At 43.5% G+C, this 13,866-nt stretch overlaps 1 protein-coding gene across 2 annotated transcripts in view; it reads left to right on the top strand.

Annotated features, from left to right (window-relative positions):
* Positions 1 to 13,866, top strand: part of DDR2 (discoidin domain receptor tyrosine kinase 2) — a 151,424-nt gene that overhangs the window by 91,228 nt on the left and 46,330 nt on the right. The gene's annotated exons all lie outside the window — the stretch shown is intronic.

Genomic DNA, 13,866 nt, shown 5'->3' with positions numbered 1-13,866 from the left:
GGACCCTGGTCTTGTGGGATCTCAGGCAGTCTCTTTACTACAGAGTGTGGCCATGCTAAAAAATAGATGTATTAAGAGGAATCTTTTAGTTCCCCCTCAATTTTTTTATTACACGTATATTTTAACTTTGAACTGAAGTCTACTGTTGTATCACTTGTCTATTACCACACTAATACTGTTTAACAACCAATGCAAAGTTGGTGATTTAGTCTGGGCTTGGTTGGGTTATTCTTCTGGTCTCGTCTAGGTTCAGGCACATATCTGGGAGTCAGCTGGTTATTGGCTCGTCTAGGATGGCCTTGGTTCTGACGACTGGGGCAACTTGGCTGTGTTCTTCTCCAGCAGACTAACATGGATATGTTTTAATTGAAATTGCACAGGAGCAAGAGCAGAAACAGAAATGTGCAGCATTTTTCAAGCCAATGCTTGAGTTATGTTTGCTGAGATCTCATTGGCCAAAGCAAGTCATGCAGCCAAGCCCAAAGTCAGAGTGGGAGGGCACAAAAAATTACACGGGGAGGGTCTGATACAGGGGAAGGTGAAGGATTGGAGTCATTTTGCCACAACTATAAAGATAGGAAAGTATACCTAGCGTAAGTGCTCAATTTGATGCATTTTACAAATTGAGCACGTCCATCTAAGCAGTATCCAGATTAAGAAACAGAACTCTACCAGCACTTCAGCACTTACCCTTCTCAGGCTCCCTTCCAGTCACTTCTCTCCACCCTCACCCAAGGGTAATCATTATCCTGCTTTCTAACAACATGGATTAGTTTTGCCTGTTTTTATACTTTATATAAATGGAGTCGATGATGCATAAATACTTTTTTGTCTGGCTTCTTTCATTCAATGTTTTGTTTATAATATTCATCCATATTATTGCATGCAGTTCGTGACGTTTCTTATGGTTGTATAATATTGCTTTGTTTGAATATTTTATTTATCTAGTCTACTGTGGATGAGAATTTGGATCTTCTCCATTTTGGGCCCATTATGATGAATAAAGCTCCCATAATCATTCTTGTAGAGGTCTTTTGGTAGAAGTGTATACTTAACTCTTTTGGGTATATACCTATAAGTGGAATTGCTGGGTTATGTACTACATAACATCTGTTTTACTACATACTACCAAAGAGTTTTCCAAAGTGGTTTTACTTATTTACTATTCCACGGTAGTGTATGAGAGCTCCAGTGGCTCCATGCTGTATTTGGATCCCTGCGGGCATTTTCATTTTGTCCTCTTCACATTAGCATGAAGGTACATTTGTGAAAATGCTCACCCTCTTCCCCTCACAAAAATTCCATTTCCATGAGATATTCTTTATACTTTAACAGAAAATATAATCAAAACATCTTAAAATCAAAGATTTATTGGTTTAATGTATCCAGTGCCATATTATTTTCTTGTAATAAGCTTAGTTGGTGCATCTCAGATCTGAACTTGGACACCATTCTTTCATTTTTATGCTCTATATTCCTCTCTCCCAGTTGGAGTTTGGTTACCTTCTATTACATCTAACAAGGCCAGTGTCCTTCTCCGTGCTTTGGTCTCCAAGGAAGAGTCTCTGTGATTGCACAGAATGGTAGGATGTTTTGGTGCTGGGCACACTCACGGAGACTAGTGTGACGTGGTGACTAAACCAAAAGAGCCAGTCATCTGTGTTAGAGAACACTTCTGTAGCTCTACAGCAGGAAACAGGCTGTTTGAAGACAGCAAACAGTTATCTTTAAAAATTGTTTCCCCTATTCCTGGTGTCAACTGTTTCTACTGGCTTTTTCTCCCAGAGAAAGTCATGACTTGCAAAGATCTTTATAGGACCCTGGAATATTTGAGGTATGTTGAAGGAATAATCTTTTTCGTTACCATTTCTTCTATTTTACCAAGGTAAGCTGGAGACAAGCAATGGGAAGTTGTCATCAGAGAGTCTGGTCACAAAGCTTGGGGCTCATGGAGTCGTAGGGCTTGCACACTGATGAATATAGAGTACGTATGTAACAAATGCATGTTGATTTAAGGATGACTTTTCAGATGTCCTCTTTGGTGTCTACTCAAAGACTGAAAGCAGCAGAGTAAATTCTGCTACCAGCTGCTAAGCCAGTTAGATTTTCCCCACAGGCTGGCCATATGGTATAAATAGATGGAATGTTGGACTTAAGTCAGGAGAACTGGAATATGAGCAAACATTATATATACAGCCAATTGTTAAAATATTGAAATATATTTTAATAGATTATTGAATATAAACATTGTTTGGAAAACAGTAACTGTGCAAAGCAATAAATTCAATTAACAATACAAAGTCTAAAACAAACATTAATTTAAGCTCATTTTGAATATTTCACCATGACTGCTGGTCAATGAGCCTTCTGGTTTAGCATGACTTATTGATAATAGGGATATCGAATATTTAAAAATATCAATCTAGAAAGATCTGCAGAAGCCAATAGAGTGTAAATAATGTTGATATTTAGAGAAATTCTCTACTATTTGAGACCATAAGTCTCTTACAGGCGTCCCCCCATGAAGGCTGCAGAGTAATGCATGTGTGATATAGGTAGCCTATAAGTCAAGGCGCAATGGCAGTGGGATTCACTGCTCTAAACCACTGGAGCTTTGACAGTGGCAGCAAAGCAAGTAGTGGGGCAGCTGGTGTTAGTGGCATTTCCAGTGATGGCAGTGTTGAAGGTGGTGTTGTCACTGGGGGCTGCAGTGGAACATATGCAGATCCACTAGCCATCTCCCAGCTGCAACAGTGCACCAGGGACTGGGACCTACTGACTGTCAATTCAATGGAGGAAGTCCCTGGAAAAGTTTGAGCCAGTTACCTCCGTCAAAATCATGACTCAGTAGTATCATTTAGCTATTGGCATCTGCGTCAAACAATCATACCAACAATTTCTGAAAAGTATTTCTACAAATCAACAAATGATTTGGATGTTATTAGAACATTCTGATGAATGATTTACAATTGATTTGGAAAATAATATTTAACTCATTTAGAAAATTAGTTTGAGGAACAACCCTAGTTCAAATCCTGGCTTGGTCTTAAATTAGTTGTGTGACATTGGGCAAGTTGTTATATTTCTCTTTGTACTTCCTTAATCCTTTTACCTGTAGTAAGATGAAATTGGATTAGATAATCTATGAGGTTCTTTCCATCACAAACTTACTATAATTTTATGAGTGGGAGCTTTACTGCCCATATTGGAAGATATTGATGGGCTTTAGGCTTGGAAGCAGCGTCCCTGAACTTGCATGGCCTTTCTTTGTAAGAAAGACCATTTGTCCCCAACTCTCTCCCACTTCCCAGGCCCGGGGTCTAAAGTCTGAACTTCAGGAGAATCTTGCCTATGTGGCTAAGCACATAGGAGATAGCTGATATTTTTAAAATTTAAACCCTAAAATGCCCTAGTGACAAGTTGGGTACAGAAACCTGCTTCAGCATAACCTGCAGGAGCTTCATTGTACTAGAAGCCACCCTACTCTAGGGCATCTTTTTCTCTAGAGGTGGGTCCAAGAGGAAGCATTTCAGGCAGGAAATATAACATATGCAATGGCTGGGAGAGAGGGAGCAGTAGAGGTGGGGCTGCGTGGTGGAGGGTGATGAGAGAGGGACGCAAAGCGGGCAGCTTTTCCATCCTTCTGTAGAGTTTGGGTCAAGTTTCCCCTCTTTCCTGACTTGGACTGGGGCTACTGGACTTAATAGGAGAGCTAAGAGTACCTCCATGAGAAAGGGAAGTCTTTAGACTCCACAGTGAAGTACAAGACTACTCTGGGCTATAGTAGTTCTTTGATCAGCCACCAAGGTCAGGCTCTTCCAGAGGGTATACAACCAGTGGTCCAATGGCCAGCAGGGGTCCAGAACCTTATGGATTTCCAGGTAGGAGGATGCGTAGAAGTAACCTGACTATCCTGAAAACCTAGCCCGGAGGTCTGAAGTCCTGAGGACTCATGCAGCCAGCTAGATAACTGCTATGTGTAAAGAGCACAGGGGCAGTTGGCCGCACTCTCCTGACTTGCCCTGTGACAACTGCTTGTGCTTGGAAAAGGGAGAAACACTTCTCCCCCACAGGCAACTCAGGCATTTAGGATCCATGGTACAGAGCCAGGGCAGGGCAGTGCTGGGACTTGCCATTTCCATTTCACATTTTCCCTTCATAGGAAGCAGGCAACTTGCTGGTGGTTCAGAGCCCTGGGATCAGGGAGTCCTCCTTTGGTGTCTAGAATGTTCCCACTTTGAAGGCAGGGACAAAGACATTAAGGGTTTGGGATTCAGAGAGGCGGAGTTCTTTTCTTACAGGCTCCAAATGTGTTTTAGGTTCATCACTGTGGTTTTGTTCTTTCCCCCATCAATCCTACATTCCAGTGACTTCTTAGGATTTAGGCAACTAGAATCCTAGGCTAGTCATATTGCAATGGACCTTAGAGATGTCTAAATCTCTCTTCCTCATTTTACAGATAAAGGGACTGGGTGTCAAAGGGGACAGGTGATTTGTCCATGATCACACATCTGGCTAATGGTAAAGCAGGTTCATTCCACAAGACCACCTGGCCGTTCAGGGAGCCATTTGAGGAGATGACCTTTCCTTAATAATCATGTATAGCTGTGCAGCCTCATGGTTTCCTTTCTGGGGCTTCCAATGTACACTTATGGGGGCGAGAGGCAATTGGGGTTTGAGGGACAGCCTGAGGCCAAGGACTAGAGTATGACTAACAGGATCCCACATGGAGCTCACACTTGGAAACTAGGTCTCGTTAGCACGCTCAGCAGGCAAGGCTAGAGCTAGAAACCCTTTGGCACCGACTCACTGTCACAAAGACATCGAAGCACTGGAGATGTTCTGGTTCCCTCTGCACAGAGTTGTCCCTTTCTCCCACCCTCTTGTCTCCCACCAAGGCTGATACATGTTACTTTACCTACATACATCTCCAAATTGGAAAATCATTTTTGTTTCCCTGGGTTCTCATCACTCACGTCCCCAGAGATGTGCTGAGAGGGTTCATGGAGCCTCATCTGTTAATGAGAATGTGGTGTCTAAAACCAGGCCTGAGGTGCTAATGCTGTGTGTGTGTGTGTGTGTGTGTGTGCGTGCTTTATATGGCTTGAGCGGGGCCCAGGGAGGGAGATAAAAAAGCTGGGAGGAGACCTCCCTGCTTGAATTTCTCTTAAGTGAGCAATGCTACATGCTGCTCAGATTGGCTTTTTCTTGCTTGTGTGTTTGTTGAGTCTAGCCTGAGGATGGCCTCTGCTATCCTTCCTGCCAGGGAAAGGATCTTACTCTAGGGACAACAGAAACTCATCTGCCCCTTAAGCACCCTTGATTGTGCCAAATAGGAAAAAAGAGAAAGCAGAGTTTAAAGAAGAGTACCAACTAATATTCAATGACCGCTTGGTATATTCCTGCGACCATTCTAAGTGATATCAACAAACTTAATCTTCACAGTAACCTTATGAAGTAGGCAGTATTATTATTCCAGTTTGACAGAAGAGAAATTGAGGCCCAGAAACATTAGGTAACTCACTCAAGGTTACAGACCTAGCCAAGTGGCAGTCCTGGGATGCGATCCACTTCCAGCAAGCACATTCTTGACAGCTGTGCTCTACTGCCTCTTGGAGTATTAAACTCACAGAATGTTCATGTGCTGCCCAATCAGGTCAAGTCTTCAATGTCATGTTGGCCGAGATATTGAAGATATGAGAGTGAACTAGAGATGAAGGAATTTGTCGGGCTGGGTGAAAAGAGGAACAATTTGAGTTTCAGAAAAGGCACAGAGGCACAAATAGAAAAACAACAGGGTGAGGATGGTTGTCATTGAGGGGTTATGAGGGCAAAGGTGAGGTTAGGGTTGCACCAAAAACAGGAACCACATAATTTTTGGATCCTCACTATGCGACAAGTACTTTCTGATCAAAAGCTTTGTCTTCGCCCAGTGATAACAAGATGCCATGCCATGTCCTCCCTCCCAGCATGCAGGTTCCTTTTGCTATAAGATTTCAACAAATCTGAGACCAGGACATTCCAAGATTTAGACAGGCAATACGCTTCCTGGGCCCTCTTTCCAGATTGTTCCCCAAATTGGTGGTTCTTCTTGACCCTTAGGTCACACTATAGGCAGTGTGGAGAGTGTGTGCTGACAGTGGAGTGTCATGACAACATGGGATGGTGAATAGTGTGTGGTATGGCAATGGAAATCAAGAGATCTAGATTCTAGTTCCAACCCTGTCACTGTCTAGCTTTGTGACTTAAGGTAAGTCTCTGTACCTCACTTCGCTCACTTATAAAATAGGAAGAATCAACTTTGCTCTCTGTACTTCATAGAGTTGCTATAGGGGGACCAAATGAGATAGTGGAAGTCAACGTGCTTTGGAAAGTTATGTGCAAATATTAAAGGTTGTGATTTGTTACTTTTGGAAGAGAAGGAAATTAAAATAGCCCAAACACCATAAAACAATAGTTCCTATCAAGCAGATGATGGAGGAGGAAAGAGAAAAAGAGTTCATTAGTGACCATTATGGTGCTTTGTGGTCTCCAAGAGAGACTCAAATTACCTTTGGGAAATGGGATTTCTAACAACCATGAACTCTGGCCGTCCTAACTCCAAGGGACACAGGGCCCTGTGCCCAGGTTGAGCATATCCATGACAGTGTATTTTTTCAGGAGAGAATTGTGTGATTGTTGACTTAGCTCTTGATCTTGGTCTTAGCCAGAAGGCCTCTGAAGAGCATGGCTGTGGCAAGATAGGCCACTCAGAATTTTTCAGTGGTTTGGAGACATACACAATATAGTAAAAGTTAAGACATTCGAAACAGTGAGCGTGTTTTTTGGGCTTAAGTATGAGGTGAAGAGTTGAAAAATATGCAACTTTTTTTTCCCTGCTTCACAGATGTTTGTGACTTTATAGTCTTTGTCTTATTTGGTGTGGTGATGATCTCTTGTGTACTCATGACTGACACCTAGCACAGTGCTTGGCTTAGATAGGTAATCAATAAGTGTTTGAGGAATAAGGAGAAGGCAGGAAGGGGGGAAGGCAATGAGCTCTCAGCTTCTCTGTATTTTTCTGCAAAAAAGGATCTAAATTATGCCATGTGAGACTTGATCTCACAAAGATGTTAGGAAGCTGAGAAGGAGCCCATAAGAATATCATCCCTTTAAACGATGGGGCTGCTAAGTATGGGATGAGTAAACCGGAAGGTGGTTGACAGACTGAAGTCCCCTGAGCTGCACCTACTAATGTGCAGTACCGGAGATCCAGCCTTCTGGTGTCCAAGAGCTGGGGAAGAGCCCTTCCCCTTGCAGACAGAGAGTAGCCTCTGTGCTTATTCCTAAACGTCTAAGGTCTCCCTGCTTTGGCCTATTGACAGAGGATTTTAGTAGTTATAAATTATAAGTTATAAGTAAAGGAAAATGTGCTAAACTTTACCTAAATACGTGTAAAGCTCTTACTCTTGGCGTGTCAAGGGGGGAATTCAGATTCAATATTTTGGGTGCTGTAACCTATAGTCAAGACATAAAGTCTAACAATGAAGTGTATCTTCTAGGTACAAGCGTTGCTAACTTAAGACATGCTTCATCTCGGCGTAGCAGGATCCCTGGCTGTGGGGATAGAGTAAATCTACCTTGCGGAAGCTATCATTTCCATTTGTTTGTTTGTTTTTAATAGGTTAGACCAATATTTAGGACTTTGTTATAGCTTTTCTTATTGATAAATTTGCTCAATAGTGATGGCTAGCCATATCACTACTACTCTTAACTGTTGATAATAAAAACGAGAACATGATATATCTTTGGTTACCGCTGTGTTTCTTGATTAAATAAATTAGTCTCTAATTTCTCTTAAGGGGATGAAGCGTTTCTTAAGTTAGCATTGCTTATACACAGAAGGTGAGCTCTGTTGTTAGACCTTATAGCTTGAATATGGGTTACAGCACCTGAAAGCCTGAATCTGAATTCTTCCCTTGACGTGCCAAGAGTAAGAGCTTTACACGTATTTGGGTATATTTAAGCACATTTGCCCTAATTTATAGTCGCTTAAATGCCCTGCCTGTAGGCGGAAACTAGCTTGGCCCATTTCCCTGTGAGGCTAGGTGGTCTTCCCTTTAAAAATGTGTTTGGATCTTCGGCTTTCTTAAGAGAATGTGAACCCAAAGTCCGGACTGGCCAACAGTTACAGCAGTCAGATCTGCCTTCAGTTGATGGAGTAGAATATCTTCACTCTGGGTAGTTGGTAGAGGATAAGCTTGAATTCTTGGTTGTTCGGTTCTTTTAAAAAACTCCCGTGTGTTCTCTGGGGCCTCTCTCTCTGGTGGGTTCTCAACTCTAATCTTTGTCTTAACAGACTCTCCAAAACTCAGCTCGAATTTCTCCTTAGGTTTTTACATTCCCCCTTTTACACAGCCCCGACATTTGGTAAACGTGCTGAGCAAGAAAAATGCTGCCTGCTAGAGGGATCCCGGGTCTCCTTCAAAAGCTCTGGGACTCTGTCCTATGGTGACCCTCCACAGTGCAAAGCCCAGCGTCAGCCTCTTGCCCCTGCCTCAAATTGACAAATGGCTAAAAGTGGCTACATCTTACTTCTCAGATTCTCCCTTCTCTGAAGTGTTAGTTCCTCTGTTCGTACTACCTCAGCAGCAATCAGGGGCCTTCAAATAGCTGATTTATGAATTTTATCTAGCTCTTCTAGTTATTCTCGCAAGCTACTCCATCCCACCTGGAAACAGAAATAAAAAGTTAACTTTACCCTGTTGCCATTGTGACTCTTGTTAACTGATTATATTTAACTTTTTGAATTGGCTAGTAGGAAGCTCAGAGCCAAATTCAAGGCCCTACACCAGCAAAGAGTATAAAACCAAATATATTTTGGATATCAACCTTACTACCAGCCTATCTTATGTCCCTATTTTCTTTCCCCTTAACCCATATTCCTTCACGTTTATTTATTTATTTATTTTTGTATCTTATATAACTTTGGAAGCCAACTCCAATGTTTTTTTAGAATGAGTCAGAATAAAAACAATTTTAAAAAGCCTAACCTTTATTAAACATTACTGCTCTAAATACTTGACATATATTAACTCATATTTTCTTTTTTTTTTGGTGAGGAAGATCAGCCCTGAGCTAACATCTGTTGCCAATCCTCCTCTTTTGTGCCAAGGAAGATTGGCCCTGGGCTAACATCTGTGCCCATCTTACTCTACTTTATATGGGACGCCACCACAGCATGGCTTGACAGGCGGTGTGTTGGTGTGCTCCCGGGACCCGAACCTGTGAACCCCGGGCCGCCACAGCGGAGCACGCGCACTTAGCTGCTTGTGCCAGTGGGCTGGCCCCCTTAACTCATACTTTCTTACAGCATTCCTGTAAACAAGTACTATTATTACCATTAAACTGAGAGGTTGAAAGCTTAAGTAACCTTCCCAAGGCTATAAAACCTGTGAATTGCTTAAGACAGAGTAGTGTAATATTTAAAACAAAGAATCCCCTCTCCCATTTATTGAACCCTATTACATTCCATGAAGTGTGCTAAATTCTGTGTATACATTATATTAAATCTCTACAACAACACTGCTTGGCAGAATTATTAAAGATGAGGAAATTGGGGTTCATGGAGATTTACTAACTTGTCTTGGGTTCCCGTAATTTGGAAGTGGCAGAATCAAGTTTTAAGCATAGACCTATTATGACCCCAAACCATGCCCCAGTCTGCTTCTCGACTCCTGACCTTCATGGCTACCTGGCTGTCTCTTCAACTCACCTCCTTGTTGGAGGAAAGGACATGCTATCTTACCATGAGGCCTTCACTGACATTGTTAACCAGGAAGAAGAACGTATCTTGTCTGACCCTTACTTCAGTACCCTGAAATCCAATACAGTTTGGGGACCCCTCTTCTGGAACTCTGCAATAATTGTTTCTGGAAAGTATTTTGGGCTTCTAGGAAAACTGCAATTCTAAAGGGCTATTCCTAAGGAGAATCTCAACTTGGGCAAAAGAGGTCTTGGTAAAATGGCCTCCTTGTACATAGAGAAAACCACATAATCTTCCTTAGCCCCCAGCAGGATCCCATCATGTAGATATTTACCTGAACAGTAAGCCAGTCTGAAGTAGCCTGCACCGTGGAGCTTGTGGAGAGCCAGAGCCCTGCTGACAGCGTCTTTAATTGGACCATCTTGTCGTTTCTGGAATTGGAAGAACTAGATCGTGGTAGCCTGAGGCTGAGGAAAGAGGAACCAAAGATTAGGAGACCAGAATTTCAGTCCTGGTTATACTAATCAGCTGTGCATCCTTGAGTAAATCAATTCACCTTTCTGGGCCTCAGAAGTTCTGATATTTAACATGGAGCCATTGGAGGGGTTGGTTTCCTCAAGTCCCTTCCTGGCTCTAAAGTTTTTTGATTGCATATTTTCCTTTAGACCACAGACTATCTTGGGTCCCATGGGTGACCCCAATGGGAGTGGGGAGGGGTGACCCCCCTCCCGGTCAGTCTTGTCTTCCCTGTGCCCAGAGAGGCCCAGGTATCAGCTCTCTGTGCCTCAGGCCTCACGTGTGCCATGTGTGTGTTTTCCTGGAAGCTGCATATAGGACACTCATTGATGGGTAAGCCTGTGGTCTGGAGCGAGCAGTGAGATGGTAAACATCATGGAACAAGCAGCCCTTCAGGCTCTCAAGCTTGGCAGCATGATATGAAAATAATTCTTGGGAAGCTTGGGCCTGGTGGCAGCTGCTTCTCTTCAGCCTGCCTGCCAGGCCCTACCAGGGCTCGGGACAGATCGAGCTCCTGCCTGGGCATGCAGCAGCCAGTGCTGGTAGTTTTCCACTCTGGGAAACTGGAAAGTAAATTGGCTTCTCTGTCCAGGAGATTGGTGGGTAGCGGAAGCGTCAAGAAACCACCAAGACGACTCAGCAGGCAAAATCAGGAGAGACTTCTTTGCTGCCGGGTCTCTGGCTTCCTTTGCTATTCTCTCCCTTTTCGTGCTTCTTTATAGTTCATAATGCAGCATTCAGGGACAGATTGATGGGATCTGATAAACAATGAAGTGGGTTTGGGGAGAGCAAGGGGGCCTGACATTTAGGACTTGGACCTACTTGGCAGTTCTGAGTCTTTGCTATTGGCTGGGATCCCTTCCACAGAAGGAGTTTACCAAAAATAGGCATATTCAATAGGAAAACCACACTGGTCCTGCTGAGAAGTGCCACGTTGGTTGCCCTGGGCCAAGGCTTGTCCTGGTTCCAAAGACCCACTAGGATGAGAAAGGCCATCCAAGATCAGCTTGTCTATTTTCCTGTGCCCTTTCTCTGAGGCCCCTGGGAATACTGATTCACCAAGAAATTTTGCCTAATGGCCGCTTTGCTGATTCCTGTCTCTGAATTCCCTATTCTCATCCTTACATTCCTTGGCCCCAACTTCTAGATCTCCAGACTCACTCCCATTGTCTGAAGAGGGTTTGTAGTACTTGTGATCCAGAGCCTTACTCTTGCATTGAGCTGGGGATCCTCATCAAAGCACAGAGCCAGATTCCTGTTTTTTTTTTTCCATCCTCTGTACCTCTCCTTACCAAAGCTGGGGATCCCCCCTTAGCACAGCTTGTTGGATAGTTATCCAGTGTCTACTGACTAAAATTCGTGCCAGAGCTTCTCTTCCTCTAGTGCAAATGCCCACAAAGCCGTTAAAGAGCATCCTTGCTGCTCACTGTCCTCTGGAGATGGTTGTGAACTGGGAACCAGATGATGCTCACGCCGACAAACCTTGACCCTCGTCGGGGAGAGCACTGCCTGCTGATGGGCAGTTGAGCAGGGTATTTCTTCAGCAAATGTGTGCTGAGTACCCACTATGGCCAGGCACTTTGGGAGATCCTGGGCAGAGGAATGAATCAATTACAGCACCTGCCTGAAGAGGGCAACATGTGGTGAAGTTCACGGTCTCCATTCACCCGTCGTTGCATTCATCTGCCCATCTCTCTACCTTTTTCTTTACTTATTTATTTGCCAAGTGTGTGTTGAGCATCTAATGGGTGCTATGGGTTGGCAGTCACTGAGGGGGAAAGGAACATCTGATATGATTACTATTCTCCAAATTGCTTGCGGTTTCAATAAGAAGGTAAACAATCACAGGTGAAACAGAAAATGTCTAGTGAAGGTTCTTACCTAAAAGAGCCCTCTCACCATCACTTTTACCCTCATACTACATTTTAGTGTTTTCCATTCTTTTGTCACACTACCTGAAATAGCAATAGCTAGTAATAGCTATTGTTGAATAGACAATTTGATTGCGTGTTTGATTATTGAAAATATATTGTGTTTTGTCTGTCTCTCCTACCAGAATGTAAGGTCCATGAGATAAATCATTTTATCTGTCTTGTTCACTACTGTGTCTTGAGAATAGTACCTGACACATAGCAGGAACTTTTTTGTTAAATAAATCCATGAAGAAAAAGATAGGTTGCAATAAAATACATAATGACTCGTACATCTGTTGCCTGTTTAAATGTCATTGACAGGGGATACCCATTACTAACTTCCCAGATCTTTGTTTTTAAGCCCTGTAATAATGAAAAACAGAAAACTCTTTTTTTCTCACTTTTTCAACAGATATTTATTGAGCACTCAGTTAATGCCAGAATAGAAATTGGAGAGACAACAGAGACAAAGAGAGACAGGATCCATGCCCTCATGACACTTCCTGTAACGACCAAAATTAAACAAACATTATTTGTATTGCAAGTGGGAAAAGCCTAAAGAGGAAAACCAGTGCATTATAGGAGCATATAACAGAGATTCCTAATTTACACAAGGGCTTAGAGGAATTCCCTGAGGGAGGGCTAGTCTGAGAGCTGCAGATGAGCGAGAGTCAGCAGGTAAAAGAAGGGAGAGGAAGAACACTCCAGGACAGCGGAGCATCATATGCAGAGAGACCCTGAGGCTGGAAGGTACTTTGTGCATTTATGAAGTTGAAATAAGACAGTGTGCTGGGATATAGAGAACAAAGATCTGGGCATCTTTGACGCCCAGACATCTGAGACGTTGGCTGAGGCCTGATCACGTAGGCCCCATGGGTTACATTATCCTGAGAAGAATGGAAAGCTGTTAGAAGGTTCATGTCAGGATAACGTTTTAGGAAGCGCACTTGGGCTGTTGTGTGGAGAAGAGACGATGGATGAACCAGGAGGAAGGGCTGGAAGGCATAGTAGTCCAGATGGGAGGTGGCGGAGGTTGGGCCCTGCCTAGGAGGAGTGGAGGAGAGAAAGAGCTGAACTCAAGAAATTCGCAGGAGGTAGAATTTGTAGGATTTGCTGAAGGACTGGATGATTCTCAAAGGCCAGGTTTACTTCTCACCCCTTGATTCCTCCTAGCAGGAATAACATGTCACCTCTCATTCCTAAACTCCTCTTCGCCAAGAATTCCATATTGGTCTCCAGGCAGAGGTTCAGAGTCACCCGTCCTCACTCAGGGAGAGCCCTTCCAGTTCTTATCAATGTTGTTGGCACTCTGCTGTCCACACACAGTTGGCTTAAACCCTTTTGTGTAATGGAAGGATTGGAAGGGGTGAGGAGGGGGGAGCACACATATATTTAGCATTTTTTTCGTGTGGAGAAAGGAAGCCTCATCTCATTCTCCAGTTCCTCTAGTTATCAAAGTTGAGTGTGCGTCAGAGTCACCTGGAGGGCTGGTGAAAACATAGTTTGCTGGGCCCCACCCCCAGAGTGTCTGATTCAGTAGGTCTGGGGTGGGGACTGAGAATTTGCATTTCTGACAAGTTCCCAGCTGATGGTGATGCTGCTGGTCCTGGGAGCACACCGAGGATTGCACCTCTAACACAACGGTAGATAAGGAGAGCAAAGAGCCTTCAGGAAGGGAATTGTTACTCCTTT

The sequence above is a fragment of the Ceratotherium simum genome, chromosome 2 (genome assembly GCF_057802395.1).
Source record: "Ceratotherium simum simum isolate JZ-2026a chromosome 2, ASM5780239v1, whole genome shotgun sequence".
In the NCBI taxonomy this organism is placed as follows: Eukaryota; Metazoa; Chordata; class Mammalia; order Perissodactyla; family Rhinocerotidae; genus Ceratotherium; species Ceratotherium simum.
This window is presented reverse-complemented; position numbering and strand designations above follow the sequence as displayed.